Raw genomic sequence first — 14,875 nt, 5'->3', positions numbered from 1 at the left:
GATCCCAGCACACTGAAACCCAGGCCCCATCCCATGGCAGGTGCCTGTTTTCCATTGGATTTGGCTGGAAACTCATATAAAAACCACAGTTCTTCCTTAATTGACCTCTCATCTTTTTCCCATTTCCATTTTTTAAATGAACTTTGGGACTGCAATTCCTCTTCCCTAACACAACTATTTTCCTGAATTTCCCCTGCTCTTCCAGCCTTTCTGAGCACACATGGGGCAATATTCCCAGGAAGAGGCATGCAGACAGGACTGGGCAAAGTCCCATATTCCTTGGGAGCTATTTAAACAACAGCTGCACTGGGGAAAAAGATTCCTGTGTCCTGAACACCTTATCTACTTCCAAGGAGGTGGGAAAAGCAGATTCAGGAACAGCTTAACCTGGAAAACTCATCCCGAGGGGTTCCCAACCCTGCTCCATGAGCATCTGGAATCCAGAGTGGTCTTTTTGCTGCCCCCCCTCCCTAAAAAAGGAGCTCTGAGCTGCTGAGTCAGCAAAACAACAGCAGGGCGGATTCGGGCATCTCCTTATCCAACTTGTAATTAACTCCGAGGCCACGGAGCAGCCTGGAATGGGAAGAGTCAGAGTCAGGAGCCAGCTGGGAGAGAAGGAATCTTGGTTTCCCACTTAAGTCAGAAATTAAATCCCTTTCCTACCTTTCCTGACAAATCTTCTTATAAATGAAAACTCCCTTGCAACTCCCTGTTCCCATAGGAACATGAGAACTTCCAACCTCATCTCCTTTCCCAAGAGCAGCAATGTCTACTGGAGCCTCAGCAGCTGGAATACTGTAAACATTGGGAAAGGTAAAAGTACACTTCTCTCATTTCTCCTCCAAAAAGGGAGCAGCAGCCACAGCCCCAGGGGCCACCAAGTCCTAACTTCCCCCCTTTTCCTCTCTCCTAATGGGATTTGTCACTTTTTCTCCCCAAAAAAAAAGCCAGAGTTTCAACAAAACCTCCAATTTTAAATGGAAATTCCTTGGAAAACCCTTGCAGTCAGGTGTAAGGAGCTGAGCAAACACCAGGACAGCTGTCTAAAATACAGAGCAACAAATGGTCACATTGTCTGGGAACAGGATCTCCTGCTTATCCTGGCTTGGACAACCAGGAATTCCAGTATCACACCCTCTGGCACAAAACCTTTTACCTCTGGACACTGAGGCAGAAGATCCATCTGCTTTCCTCCTGTCCATGTAAAACTTCCAGGCCCTGATACACTGGAATGGTGAAAGCATTCCAGAAAGAAAAGTGGATTTGCTCCCACTCTCCACCCAAAAACTTCCCTAAATATTAAGGTTTAACCAAACAGCACCTGCTGGAAGAACAGAAAGGCCAACTCACTGTTTTTTGGGAATGCTGAGCCCTCATGCTCCGGAGCTGAGGCTCCAGGGCTGTGTTTTCCATGCCAGGCAGGAGGGAGTGTTTTGGCCCAGCCCCAGGGAACTCAGAGCTGAGCAGTTCACCAAACAAATCCATGTTAACATTGGGATTTTGGTGTCATAAATCAGGTGCTTTCAGGTGAAAAGGTTCCGGATTGCTCCGACCACACCCTTCCACGCTTCTTGCACTCCAAAGGGCAGCATTTCCCAGCTGTGGCACACAAAAGGCAAAATCCTGCAGCTACAGGAACAGGAACCAGGATGAGTTCTTCCCATTCCATCTGGTTTTCCAAACCCCCTCTGTCTAGGCTTTTCTGGAACAAGAAGCCTCATTTCTTAGCAGTGGGAAGTGCCTCTCGCTCTCCTCAATCCACATCCTGCTTCCAAGTGTTGTTCAATTAAGAATTAACACAGAAAGGAAAACAAGGAGAGCATCTGGAAAACGGCAGGATAAATACAATGGCAGCTGGGAACACCAGGGACAACAGGAGCTGGATTCCAATGATCCCTGTGGGCTCCATCCAACTTGGGATATCCTACGATTGACTCGTCCATTGCACAACACCCCAAGGTTTTAGGAGGATAATTGGCTGAGGACAGTCCAAGATCCCCTGTGTTGGAGAGATTCCCACATTCCCTGGGGCGACTCCGCCTTTTCCTCGGCCTGTCCAGGCGACACCTCCCCAGCACCTCGTCCACCCGGTCGGAGCTGCCACGGAACGCTGAACTAATGCGAGCCCTGGGATGAGCATCCAGTGAACAAACACAGCGCATTCCCTTCCGCTCCCCTGAGCCAGAAGGATCTGGGGGAGCCCGGAGTCGTTCAAAGCCACCTCGGATCAGTTCCGCTGCCTGAATCCCCTCAGAGTATCCCAAAAACCCGGAACCGCGAGTCCTTACCGGGCTTGCCGATGTCCCAATTCCAAAAGTTCGCTTCCCTGTCTTGTCACCCCCCAAGAGAAGGAAAATCTGGCAGGATCATCCCCCTGAGGACCAAACTAAACCTTGTGTGTCCCAGGGAATCAAGGCTAAATGTGAGAATCCTTGGAGTTCCTATCCAGAAATGGCTGGAAACCAGGGTTCCAGGTTTCAGGGGAACAAACATGCAAGGAGCCAGCAAATCCATGGACACAAAGCATGGGTTATGGCATGAAGGACATGGGAAAAGTTGGGAACATCAAACCCCTTAGGAGTGCCTGGCCTGGACATCGAGAATCATGGAATTGTTAAGGTTGGACAAGACTTTTAGGATTATCAAATTCTACAATCAACCCCCTAACCCACGTCCCCAAGTATCACATCCACATGGATTTTAAATCCCTCGAGGAATGGGGACTCCACCAGTCCCTGCTGCCCAGGGCAGCATCTTCCAGTGTTTTACAACCTCTTCCATGAAGAAATATTCCCAATATCCAACCTAAACCTCCTTTGAGGCAGCTTGAGGCCGCTTCCTCCTGTCCTGTCATTTGTTCCCTGGGAGAAAAGCCCAATCCCATCTGGCTCCCACATCCAGTCATGGAGTAGGGAATGAGAAGTTCCCCCAGTCCTCCTTTTCTCCAGAATAAAACACATCCTGCAAACTCACATGTTAGATAACAGAGAAACTTCCAACACTGGCATGTTCCTGATTTCCCTCCCCAAATTCCCGCTCCCCACCTCACAAGGGAATTTCACCAACTCTGCCAGTATTCCCAGGAGGCTCCGCACTTACTCAGCCGCCCATTCCTGAGCATTTTCTGCAGCTTCCCACGTGCTTCCCACCTCCCAGCTCGCCTCTCCTCATTCCTCCGCCCTCATCCAAGGGGAACACAAAGTCAGAGCAAGGCCCCAGAGAGTCCCGAAATTCTCCTTGCCAGCTGGGATTCCATAAGGCAAAGAGTTCCATGCCACAAATACCTTTATCTCAGGCTCTGTCAGGCCTTGGAATAACCATGGATAACACTGGATTTGGGGATGTGCCTGTTTCCTATGGAGTTAAATTTGATTATGGCACTGGAGGTGTTCAAAGAAGCTCAGGGAGAAAATGTGATCCCTTCTTTTTTTTAAGGGCCAAAAGACTCTTTTCCAAAAGCAACACATTGCCACAAAATTTAGAGGGAAGAAGGTTTTCCAGACAAAGCAACCTGTGGCTTCCTGCTGAAGTTTTAACACCACAATTCCACAAAGGGAAAGGGAATATTGCCCCTGGATTTCTCAGTGAATTTTGAGGAAAGCTCTAATCCTTCCAGTTTTGGAACATGGATGTCTCTTTTTCCACTAGAAAATAAGGGAGAACTGACAAAGGCAGAGGGAAGAGCAATCCCACAGAGCACAAAATCTCTCCACGAAATTTTCCCTTATTCCCTACTCTATCCAGGGAAGAAAATGAGCAGCACAAATCACCAATTCCTGCTTTTATGGGAAGTTTTTCTCCTTCCTCTGACAGGGCATATGTTTTCCCCTCTCCAAGGAAAAATCCAGTTCATCCCTGAATGCTCTCATTTAGGGAAATGCTGGTTGTCATTAGCGGATGCTCTGGTGCCATGGAGATGGTGACAAACAACTGAATCAGCCGGAAAAAGCCCGGAGTCACAAAAAGGGGAAATGCTTCCAAAGGTTAAACGTGGCCCAGAGGTACATGAAGAACATTTATAAGATATGGATATCACCAAGAAATAGGGTGCCCAGGGAAGTTGTGGCTCCATGGAAGTGTCCAAGGCCAGGTTGGATGGGGTTTGGAGTTACCTGGGATAGTGGGTGAGCTTTAAGCCTCCTTCCAACCCAAATCATTCCAGGATTCTAATCATGGCATCCAAGCAGAGCAGGATAAAATTTTTTCAGGACAATCCCCAGCTGGCTGAGATGCTGGAAGCTCCTAAGCAGCACCTGCCTTGTTCTGATTTTCTGGGAGGCGAAACAGTTCATTTCCCACAGGAGAAAACAGCACCAATTTGCAGGATCATTTAGCAGACCCAATGGGAAAAGCCAAATCTCCAGAGGCTCCCAGTTTGGAGCTGAAATCCATATTCCAAAAATACATCCAGGCTGTGTCAACACCAGGGATCTGGGCTGCAAAGACAAGCCATGGCAGAATAATAAATTTCACCCCAAAGGATACAAAGCTGTGGAAATTCCAACTTCCAGCTGACATGGAGCAGCAGGACACATCCAAATGGGAACTTTCCAGGGAAGAAAAGCACCTTTCAGGGAAGAAAGGGCTGAATTCCATCCCAACCTCCCCATTTTCTATTTGCTGCACTGAACTATAATAGGAGTGTCCTGAATTTTCCTGTTTCTTCTCATTATCCAGTTCAAATGTTTTAAGGTGGCCTGAGGGATTCAGCATTTTATTCCAAAAGAACAAGGATAAGGATTCTGTCCTGCAGCCTGCCTGGATGTAAAATCAGGATCACTGAGATCTGTGGGGATAATAAAACCTCCAGGCCAAGAAATCCCAAGGAAACATGTTCCAGAGGATAAAAGTAGTGGAAAATGCTCATTTAAGGTGGCATTCCCATATTTACTGATGGCTACGAGTGAGCTGTACTGGGATATTTGCCACTGACTCCTGATGAAATGGCAAATTAAAAACACCAGGAAAACTTGGAATTGAAGGCTCTAAATTATATCTTGTCTCCTGTTTTCAGGGGAAAATTCCTATTGAGCTCAAAGGCAGCCCTGAGGAACCCACTTGTTTTAATTCTACACCAAGGGAACACGTAGGAACCAAACTCTCAGCTGGAAGGGAACAAAAAGCCAGGAATTTTCACGCAATTCCACAGATCTTCAAAGAGGAGCTCAGAAGGCTCCTCCGAGAGAGGGATAAATGCCAATGGATGGGGCAGGATGAGGATTTTCAGGGATCTGCTGGAGCACAAGGGCAGTGAAGGAAGGATCTGAGTTGAAGAAACAACTCCTGGATTAAGAGACCAGGACAGAATTCCTGACAGTCTCTGCCTGCCATGCAGATTTCCAGCTCCTGCTGCAAGGATGAGGAAAATAATCCAAAGCTTTTTTTATTTCATCTTTCCAAAGAGATCCAGAGGTAAGGGATCCACGTGCCTTCCACAGGAAAGAGGGGAGAAAGGAAAGAAAAGGAGGAAGAAGGAATGCCTGAAGGTACAGGGCTCATTTTTCCTGAAACTCTGTGGGAATTGCTTCCTGTATCCAAAATCCCTGCTAGGGTCCAGCAGCATTTTTGTCCATATTTCAGGGCAGGATATTCCTCAGCAGGGCAAACTTTCCCATTTTTTACCAAAACCTGGAAGACCATTCTAATTTCTTCCATTTTCAAAGTCCCAAGCTGGGCAGGTGCTGCTGCACCTGGCAAATTTTTAAGGATTTTTTTCTCTGATTTCTCCTTTAAAATCCACACAATAAGGTATAGAAACACACCTAAATTAACAATATCATGTATGAAATAACAAAAATATCAGCTCCAACTGGCCTGGAATGAAGAGCCTGATTGACTCCCATCCATCCCAGCAGGAATAAACCTCCCAGCACTCTCTGCAGATCCCACAAAAGTCCATTTGTCACACTTCCCATGGCACAAAGGCCACTTTCATCTGCTCCCAGTGCCCGAAAAACTCCAGCCCTGCAGCTCCAAGAGCAGATTAAAATGGTTTCACTCACCCCATCTCAACTGCTGCGTCTTTAACTGGAAATTCCTCAAACTCCAGGGCTCAATCCAGCTCAGGATGTTCTTATTCATCAGCTGGATCACTGTTGGGAGCAGAGGTAGAACCAAGGGTCATTTATTTGGGAAAGATGGAATGAGAGGGGAGGAAAAGCAGGGTGAAGGTTCCCAAGAATAAAGCTGCATGGTCTAGGGGAGGTATAAAGGCTTAATTCCCCAAAAAAAAGTCTTCAGACAGGACAGGGATGTCTGGGACAGAAGAGAATTCCTGCTGGTTTAGTCCAAGGAAGTTTCATAAATGACAGCCAGGCCTGGGAATGATTGGAAGCTTCTCCAAACTCTTCTCCATCCAAAGCTGAGCAGCTTCCCAAGCTTTACACCCTCCAATTTGAACACTTCTCCTCCCTACATCCTTCAGCTGCCTGGAAAAGACCCCCAAAAACCAGGATTATGCCACTTTAAGGAAAAATTTCCAAGGCACACAAGCCGTAAATCCTGATTTTGCAAATCCATACAATGATAGGGCAGCTCTGAAATCCAAGTGACCTCGTTTGGAGCAGCCAGCTCTCAATTAATTAACTTCCAAGGGGAGGGAGAGCAGAAGGAACAGGACTGAGATTCCCACACAAAAGCCAAAAAAAACCCCCAAGCAGAGGGAGTTTTTTTGGTCGCTGTAATTGTTTGTGCAGCGAATTTTAACAAAGTTTCCAAAACGTGGGATTATTTTATTCCTCACATTTTTGGTCATTGGGAGGAGCATTTCCACCCTTCTCACTTTCCCTCCTGGCACAGCACTTCCCTTAAGTCCCATCATTGCACAACTGCTCCTTCCCAGCCTCCAAAAAGGGAACACAGGGTGGACACAGCCCAGAGAAGTTTCACTTTCTCACCACCCCTTTCCCAGCAACCACAGAGGGATTTCAGCATTCCCTGTCTCTGGAATTCGGATCTGGCTGTGCAGGTAGCAGGCAAAAAGTGCCCAGTGCCTTAATTTAAATGGGAATTCGGGTCAAATCAGGATTTTTTTTAGGTCACCACTGTCAAAGTCAGTACCTGCAGTACGTAGTCCATATCCTTAAATCCCTGATTTTGACCCTCCCGAGTAAAATTTTGGACAGCAGAGCTGCCAACTCCCAAATTTCCAATTTAAATCCCCACTTAAAGGGGGAATTTTATCCAGGTTATTTGTATCATTTACCACATAACAGATGCTTTTCCACACCTCTTGTCCCTGTTGGGCATTCCTGACCCCCTCAGCCATTCCCAGTCCAAGCTGGCACTGTTGGAATTTCCCCAGCAGCTTTAAGACCCCCGTGCAACTTTTATGACCCCGCAAACCAACACCTGCCACAACAAACACCTTCCCCCAGCTCAGGTTTCCAACTTCTTCCATCAGCGTCCACAGGATACACATTTCAGCCAAGCCAATGCCAGACTCACGGAGAGCCCGAAGCTTTCCAAGAGCCACTTCCCACAATTTCATTATCTCCCATTTAAGAACACTCAGCCTGACCACAAAAACTCGGATGCTTCTCCCTGTCCAGCCAGGAGGATGCAACAACTCATCCCCACTAAGTTTCATCCAGGGGGAGATGAATATCCCCACCCTGGAATACTCCTTTCCTTTAACACCACTCCCCAGAGTTTTGCTGCTTTCCCGTCCTGGGGATCTATATCCCACCTTGGTGAATCATTCCATGATTTCCCACCTGGAGCAGGCTCTAAGGACCACGGCGTGCACCAGGCTGGGCAATCCCCATTCCCATACTCCCAGTGCCAACTGAAGCCTGTCCCAAATCCACCAGCAGGTACTAATTCCCAGAATTGGGCACAGCAGGAATTCTGGCCGAGCAGCCTGGCAGCATCCCAGCTCCAAGATCTCGGAGCGACATCTCCCTTACTTTCATAAGGATATCTCACTTCTGCAGCTGCCCGCGATCCTAAATTTGGGAATTTTACGGCCGCGGCTCAGCATCCGCCCGCGCTGCTCAAGTCAGGTACCGTTCCCTGCGGGAAGTAATAAAAGCTGGGAGCAAGAATCCCTGTGTCACACCCACAGCGCAGCTTCTCCCTGGACATCCAGCAGCACCGCTCCCGCCTCCCACCGCAGCATCCCGACTCCCGAGCGCCGCGATCACCTTCACGCCTCGCACCTGCCCGGCCCGGGATGGCGGCTTTCCAGAGGCGCAGGTGGAATCCCCCGCTCCCCACGGGCGCAGGCCACACGGCGCGGGGCCCTCCCGCCGGGACCGCCGCCCTTCCCGCGGGATCCGGAGCCCTCGGGCGGCGCGGGCCTGCAGCCCAGCGGGGCGGGGGGCGGCGGCGGGCGCTCCCCCGGCCCTGCCAGCGCCCTCCCGGCTCCCCCGCACCTGCCGCAGCGCCGGCCCCCGCCGCCGCGCCGTGCCCATCGCCGTCCCTCACCTCGCTCCCGCTGCCGCCGCCGCCTCGGGAGCGCCGCGGCCGCCGCCGCCTCCTCCATGCCGGGGGCCCTGCGGCCCCCGATTCTCCAACGCCGCCTCCGCCCTGCCGGGGCCGCCCCCGCCTCGCCGGGGCCGCCCACTGCGTCAACTGCGTAAGGGCCGCTACGCAACCTGCGGTCGCCACGGCAACGTGGGGTGCGGGGCGCGGCGGCGCCGCCTGGTGGCGGCCGGCGGTAGCGCCACGGGGCGGGGCAGTGGCGGGCCGGCCGCGATTCCAGCGGGAATTCTCGGCGGGATCCCGGGAACCAACCCCGCCTGATGCGGGCAGAGGCCGCTCCTGGGCTCATGCTCACCTGCCCTACCCATATTATCACGGAAAGATCCTACTGGAATCACGGAAGGATCCCACAGGAGCCAATTCCCTTGGAAAAGACCTCTAGGACCACCGAGTCCAACCTATGACAATCCCTGCCTTGTCACCCAGCCCGGAGCGCTGAGTGCCACATCCAGGCATTCCTTAAATACCTGCGGGGATGGGGACTCCACCACCTCCCTGGGCAGCCCCTTCCAGTGTCTCATCACCCTTTCCATGAAGAAATTCCTTCTGGTGTCCAACCTGAACTTCCCATGGCACAAGTTCGGGCCATATCATCTTGTCCTGTGCCTTGTTCCCTGGGAGCACAGCCCGGTTCCAACATTCCTCCCCCTCAATCAGGGAATTCAGGGAGCAACAAAATCTCCCCTCAGCCACACCTGGAGCTCTCCCAACATCCCCTTCCTCTGAAAAACTACCCAGCACAGCGCTGCTGTCTCTCTCATGGAGAGCACCTGGCACTCTGCTTTCAATGCCCTGCATGGAAAAGCAGTGCTTTCCCGTCAGGAAAAAATGTTCCCAATAAAGATGGACAGAGCCTATTCACAAGGGTATGGAGTGACAGGAAAAGAAAGGATGGCTTCCCACTGACAGAGAACAGGGTTAGATGGGATATAGGGAAGAAATTTTTAGACCCTGGAATGGATTCTGGCTGGGAAGCCGTGGCTGCCCCATCCCTGGAAGAGTCCCAGACCAGGCTGGACCAGCCTTGGACTAACCTGGGACAGTGAAAGGTGTCCCTGCCTATGACAGGAGAGCTGGAACTGGATGAGCTGTAAGGTCCCTTCCAACCAACCCCCCTCTTCCCAAAAAAACCCTTGTGAGGATGGACAAACCACAACAACCACCCCTTTTGGGAGGAAGGACAGTGATTCCCTTTGAACACGGCAGCTGCCATCATCCAAGGACACAACTTAGATGCTCCTACTGCAAAAAAAAGGCATTGAAAAATAGCAAAAAAAAAAAAAAAAAAAAAAAAAAAAATGAAAAAAAATTTGAAAAAAAAAATCTCTGTCCCAGAAAAGCTGATCCAGCAGGGAATAGCAGCGCATCCTCGCCTGCCCATTCCTCCTTAAAGCAAGTGGAGCAGCCTTCAAATGGTCTGCTGGGTGATATCACCGTACCTGGGAAATAAAACAGCCTGACAGGGGCGGAAAAACATTCAGGAAAGTCTTTGAAGCTCCGGAATTCATTTGTGCCGAGGCCTTTGTATCCCGTTCAGGCAGAAAAATCCCCCTCACGCTCATTCCCAGTCCCTTTATCTTCCCAGACAGGTGCAAAGTGGCTCCGCTTTGGATGAAAAGCTGCTGCCAAATTTAGCATTCCAACAAATCGTTTCATCCAGCCTGTGGCGCTTCCAAGGTCTCCCTTCGGCAGGATCTGCTCTCCCGGCCGGGCAGGCGCCCTTGGAAGCCCCGAAACCTGGAGCAGACAGAGGGAAGAAGCTCAGGAAGATTGGAAATCAGGATTTTATTTAGGGAAATACAATCAGAAGCCGTCCAAGTCTTTCCGAGGGGTGGGACAGAGCGCATCCCAGCCCAGATCCTGCCAATTAAGGGACACAAGGCGATTAATCAGATACAGCTCAGGATTTCTGCCTTCCAGCAGCTCCAGCTGCCCCTTTCCAGCCTGGCTATGCTGAATTGCAAGGGCCAGACCCCATTTATAGCCCAGCTCCAGGGTCAGGATTCACCCCAGTGACCCCCAGGGCTCTGTTCCCTGACTCCTGTATGGCAGTGGCACCATTTACCGGCAATTTTGGAATGTTTTGGATGAGCTGGATGCCTTTTAAAGCATTAAGGGAAGGATTAATGCCCTCAGAAATCCCATTTTTTTCCCCGCTGTCATGACACGGAGGGCGGGTGGCGAAGCATTTAAGGGAATTAAGGAATTAATTTGAGCCTGTCACAAAAGATGTGATTTTCCCTGATTTTCGCATGGATCTGTCCCCACCTCCAGCCTCTGGAGCAAATCCATTCATTTCAGAGCTTCCCAACCTGTGGGAAAGGGTTGAAGCTGGGTTTAAATGCCTGGGGCAATGGTGTGGTGATGTACACACATTCCTGGGAATCCCACACCTTCAGAGGGATGTAAGGGAGAGTTACAGCATCCCACACATCCATCCAGCTGGGTTATCCCTCTGGATTACTCAGATGCAGTGTCTCCATCAGGGCATCACCAGCCATTTCACAAGGAAACCTCCAAAGGTTAAGGAATTGTTATTCCTCACTCACCTCTGGATGGATCTGTGCTCTTTGTGCAGGAATGACCAGGGAATATGAGGGAAAGCATCATTCCTCCACACATGGATATGGCATGGGGCTGTTCCACACTGCAGCCTTGGAATTCTCCATATCAGCTCCCAGGAAAAGGCTGGACCACTGTAGGCAGCCTTGGAGCTCTGGAGATCCCTGGAATCTGCCAGGAAGGATTCAATTGACAAAGAACCCATCCAGCTGTGTGTCCTGAAAAAAAAAAGCCAACAGATTCCCGGGTTAAGGATTCTCCTAAACCTAAAAGCAAACCAAGCCCTCCTCCAGGGAATTTGGACAAGGAACTAGGCTCCAGGAATAGCTGGGAACATGGGAAGCTTTATATTATTATTCAGTTTGTTGTCATTGCCACCGCCCCCAGGCACAGCACATCCAATCCCGCTGCTCCGGAATCCTGCTCCTGTTGGGCTCCCAGTCGGAGTCAGACGCTCTGTTACTCCCAGGGTAACGAGCCCCTCTCCTCCTCCATCCCAACCCTGCCAATTTCCCTCAGCTGCTCCATTAGGATTACAATAAATCACAGCGAAATAGCCTGAGCAAGGCTGGGAGTGCTGCAATCTGGAGCAGGGATTCCAGCATCCAGGTTATCCAAACCCCTCCTCACTCCTCAAACACCAGCCTGGGCTCCATCACCCCTGGAGCAGGCACAGGCTGTTCCAGCTGGCTGAATTCCAAGGAGTGACAGCAGCAAGTGTCGTGGGAAGGTGCTTTTGTCCTTCTCAGAGGGGACAGGCCACCAGGGAAAGGTGGACAACAGCGTTATCCTGACATTTCTTCCAGGGGGAAAAATTCCAGCACCTCACTGACTGTCTCTGTAGGAAATATCAGTTACTGAAGAACTGAGGTTAGAAAAGCCCTCCAAGATCAAAGAGTCCAACTGTTCCAAGGCCACCACTAACCCATGTCCCCAAGTGCCACATCCACACAGGTTTTAAATCCCTCCAGGGACGGGGACTCCACCCCTGGAGCCTGTTCCAATGCCTGACATCCCTTTCCATGGAGGAGTTTTCCTCCATACCCAATCTAAACCTTCCCTGGCACAAGCCAAGGCTGCTCCCTCTGTGCAGCCAACTGTAATCCCACACCAAATTCCCACCAAACCACACAGCTGCCAACCAGGATTTGGGAAGCGCTTTTAAAAACCACACCAGCAGGCATTCCTGTCCCCCATTCCCGTGTCACCAAGCAGGAAGTGCCTGTGTTTGCTTCCATCCCCGTGGTGGCTGTGCCTTCCCAGCCCTCCCTCCCTCCTTCCCTCCCTTCCCAGCGTGATTCCCGCCCGCGGCTCTCGGGAGGCATCAGCCTCCATCACCTCCTACCAAAGCGCTGCTAATCCAGTGCCTCCAGACTGTTCCTGCTCCTCAAACCCTTCATTATCCCGGCAGATCTCCACAGAAAGCTGCTCTTCCCCCATGCCCCCCATGCCAGCACCTCCTGGCTCGACCCTCTGTGCAATTCCCAGCCCCTGGGAAGCTCCCAAAGCAGGGATGAGCAGCTGGCAGTGTCCCTCCAGCAGGAGCAGCTGCTGCAGCTCTGCAGAGAAACAGCATCACTCAAACCTTCACTGAAAATCATTCCCTAATGGAGAGGCTTCTCCTGCACTCTGGGTGTTTGGGAAAATCTCCCTCTCCAGCTGCCTCAGCTTTCCATGGCTCCTCCAGCACTGGAAAGGGATTTGGGGGGCCCAGGCTGCTGTGCCACCCCTGAGCCTGAATCCCTAAAAAGCATTTCATTCAGAGGGGAGATATCCCAGCCAGAGCCAAACCTAGGGAGAGCTGGTGCAGGGATAAGCTGGAAGCCCAAATTCAGGCTCAGGCTGGCACACTGGAGGCTGGAATACCAGCCAAAGACAGGGCACAAATTGGGAAACCCCTGTCAGGCACCTGAAGGGATCGGACATGGAATTCTGGAATGGTTTGGGTTGGAAAGGGCCCTAAAGATTATCCCATTCCACCCCCTGCAGTGGGAAGGGACACCTCCCACTGTCCCAGGTTGCTCCAAGGCCCATCCAACCTAGTACTGAATGCTTCCAGGGATGGGGCAGCCACAGCTTGTCTGGGAAACCCATTCTGGTGCCTCAACACCCTCACAGGGAAAAATTTCTTCCACAAATTCCCCAGGTGTGGGCAGGATCAGGTCCCACTTCAGGGAAGGAGGGCAGAGCAAGGCCGGCACATTCCCTGCTCCTTCCCTTGGACACAGCTCTTCCCATTCCCACCTGCACAGGCTGGTGGCCCGTCCCCTCCTTAGGAACCCCCTTTCCAGCCTCCAGCCGCTTTCCTAGTGGGATCCCTCCCTTTTCCCAGAGGTTCCCACGCCGTGGGCTCGCTCTTGGCATGTAGTAAACACTCCCGTGCGCGCACGGCTGGGTCTGGCTGCACGGGAAAAGCCTGGAAAGGATTTCTCCCACAGGTTGCATCCTGGAATCCGGCGCAGCCCTCGCTGCTCACGATTCCAAGCACAAACTCCTCTTTCCAGCTGCTTTGCTAAATTGGTGCCAGATCTAACTCTGGAAGCCAAGCCTCAGAGACTTGCTATCAATCCCACCAGCGCTTCCCCCTCCCGAGGACATTATCCAGCATTATCCAAGCTGTGACTCCTCAGCCCAGAAATTTCTCCCTGGGAAGGAGCCATTGCCATGGAAAAGGACCATTAAATAACAGTTCACTGGGGTTTCTCACCACTGTTCAGCAAAGCTCAGGGCATCTTCCTGCCTGGCAGCTCCAGGTGGCTTTTCCTTTGGGAAAAATGAGAGGATAAAGCAGTGCTCCAGGCTGTCGGGATATTTGCCAGCATCCTCCACGCTCCCCCTTGGACAAACCCATCTTTCCAAAGCTTTTTTCGCCTCAGGTTGTGAAAACCTCGTTGTTCTGCAGGGAATTAAAAACAAAAAAATGTGTGGAAATAAACCCTAAAGGCTTTGAGGGGAGGAAAATGCAATCCCCCGAGCTCCCCTGAGTCACAGGGATGTGCTAGCAGCACTGGCAGCCGCTGGAATTCCCGGCTCCATCCCAGCCCTGGCTAATCCAGGTGCAATAACAACGTGTCATTTCCCTCATCTGCTTCACCCCCGCCAAAATTCCTTCATGTTATTCCTCCTCCCCGCCCACCTTTCGAATGCCCTTGGCTCCATCCTCCTTCGGGAGGAGAGCTCCAGCCCAGGAATGAATCAGGATTTTAGCAGGAGCTTTAGGGATGTGGGATGCCTTCACCCCCACAAGCAGGAGCCTTTTCCCAGGGCCCTGTGGCATGAACACAGCTTCCCTGGCTGAGACTCCACAGCACAGGAATTTACCCCGAGGACGAGCTGCTTCCCGATTTCCAGGAGCCCGCTCACCTCCTGGGATGGGAACGGCGGCGGCAGGACGGGGAAATGTAGGGATCAGCTGTGTTGTTCCTGTCAGTGCTCCAGGGAAGCAGTGTCGGAGAGCTCTCCCCCTCACCAGGCAGCACCTGCAGCCTCCAGGCTCTCTGGAAGCCTGGAATGCCGCTGTCAGATGTGGGCACGGCACGGAGGATGCGGATGCTCCGTGCAGGATCCGATCCCTCCCGCAGGCCACGTCTCTGGACATCAGTCGGATGCGACTGGAGAGCAGCAGCTGGAGCCAAGGCACTCGGATAATTTCATTAGGTCAAACCCCTCCCTCCTCTGCCTCCTCAGGATCCTGCTCTTGCTTCTGGTGGACTGAACCAAGAGGTTTCCCATTAAGGATTCCTTCCTGGCTCGGCTGCTGGCTCCTTTCCCGCTCCTCACACCAGGCTGCAGAGCCATTCCCCACCTCTCCCGGACCTCAAAGCCTTGT

General features: G+C 51.6%; 1 protein-coding gene across 3 annotated transcripts in view; it reads right to left on the bottom strand.

Moving 5' to 3' along the window:
* DAGLA (diacylglycerol lipase alpha) overlaps window positions 1-14,592 on the bottom strand; it is a 62,615-nt gene extending 48,023 nt beyond the window's left edge. For 2 of the 3 annotated variants that reach the window (XM_063158320.1, XM_063158318.1), the window contains exons 1-2: window positions 8,428-8,516; window positions 6,003-6,092 (exon numbers count right to left, since the gene is read on the bottom strand). The gene's annotated coding sequence lies outside the window, so the exon portion shown is untranslated. Of the gene's footprint in view, window positions 1-6,002; window positions 6,093-8,427; window positions 8,517-9,923; window positions 10,222-11,033; window positions 11,265-13,753; window positions 13,943-14,409 lie in introns of those variants that run through there. The other variant, XM_063158319.1, reaches the window with a different exon arrangement.
* Window positions 14,593-14,875: the final 283 nt, after the last annotated feature.

The sequence above is a fragment of the Melospiza melodia genome, chromosome 6 (assembly GCF_035770615.1).
Source record: "Melospiza melodia melodia isolate bMelMel2 chromosome 6, bMelMel2.pri, whole genome shotgun sequence".
Lineage (NCBI taxonomy): Eukaryota > Metazoa > Chordata > Aves > Passeriformes > Passerellidae > Melospiza > Melospiza melodia.
This window is presented reverse-complemented; position numbering and strand designations above follow the sequence as displayed.